This window comes from Nematolebias whitei, chromosome 6 (assembly GCF_014905685.2).
Source record: "Nematolebias whitei isolate Nwh7 chromosome 6, NemWhi1, whole genome shotgun sequence".
Lineage (NCBI taxonomy): Eukaryota > Metazoa > Chordata > Actinopteri > Cyprinodontiformes > Rivulidae > Nematolebias > Nematolebias whitei.
The window spans coordinates 15,202,738-15,203,975 of NC_056503.1; the positions used below are offsets into that span (position 1 = coordinate 15,202,738).

The following is a 1,238-nucleotide window of genomic DNA, read 5'->3' on the forward strand; positions in this document are numbered from 1 at the left end:
GGATCAAGGTTAAAACGTCTCAGCAAATCTCAAAAACTGCCAAGACTGAATGAACATGGTTATATTGGGTTAAAATTGACAAAATTCAAGTTTCCAAATCAAGTGGACACAAATCATTGGAACCGCACCTATCAATGGCAAAGTGGCATAAGAAAAGCTTGAAGAAAGTGTTGGAAGTACGAGCAGATAGTGCCCACCTAACAAGCAGAACTTTAGTGATCATAATACAAGAACATGTAACGGTTAGAGTAAAGTGTATTTATTGTACACTGCTACTGTAGGTGATAAGAATCAAATGTAGATAGTTCATGGACCACAAATTCCAGCAAGTATATCTTTTGAATTGCGATGTATATGATGGGAAACAATACATGGAACTCAACCACTAAGGGACTTGAACCCTCAGTCTTCTGATCCAAAGTCAGACGCCTTGTCCATTAGGCCACGTGGTCCTCTGCAAAACTTCTTTTGTAACCTAAATCTCGTTCATTTTCAAGCGGCTTTTACAATAACGTACAGACAGGGAGGGTGCAGGAAATGAAGCTGAGTACTATAACATACACAATGTACTCACTAAATTAAGCAATATTTTGAGTCTAGTGTGTTTTTTTTTTTTTACAAATGTTCGGTTTTGCACTTGAAGTCTGTGATGTGCTCCTCTGATTGATCAAGTCCTTTGGTTGAAGGTTGAAAAGTCTCAGCAAAACACAAAAACTGCCAAGACTAACTGAATGTGCATGGTTGTTTTGGATTCAAATGGACACAATTCAAGTGTCCATATCAAGTGGACACAAATCGAGTGGAAAAGCACCTATAAATGGCAAAGTGGCATAAGAAAAGCTTCAACAAAGTGTTGGTGGTACGATGAGATAGTGCCAACCTGACCAACAGTAGTGATCATAGTAGAAAACATGTAACAGTCAGAGTTAAGTGTACTCATTCTAAACTGCTAGAATGGGTGATTAAAAACACTTAAATTTTGATAGTTCATGTACACCTTCTTCCTCCTTATTATTCTGTTATATGGCATATTGAAAGATGGTAAACAATTCATGAAACTCAACCACGAAGGAACTCAAACCCTCAGTCTTCTGATCCGAAGTCAGACGCCTTGTCCATTAGGCCACGTGGTCCTCTGCAAAACCACAGTTGTAACCTCAATCTCATTCATTTTCAAGTGGCTTTTATAATATAATAATAATAATAATAATAATAATAATAATAATAATAATAATAAT

At 36.8% G+C, this 1,238-nt stretch overlaps 1 non-coding gene across 1 annotated transcript; it reads right to left on the reverse strand.

Moving 5' to 3' along the window:
- Positions 1-379: 379 nt before the first annotated feature.
- On the reverse strand, positions 380-452 carry trnaq-uug. Its single transcript has one exon. It is a non-coding gene; the product is annotated as a tRNA-Gln (tRNA).
- Between the last annotated feature and the right edge of the window lie 786 nt (positions 453-1,238).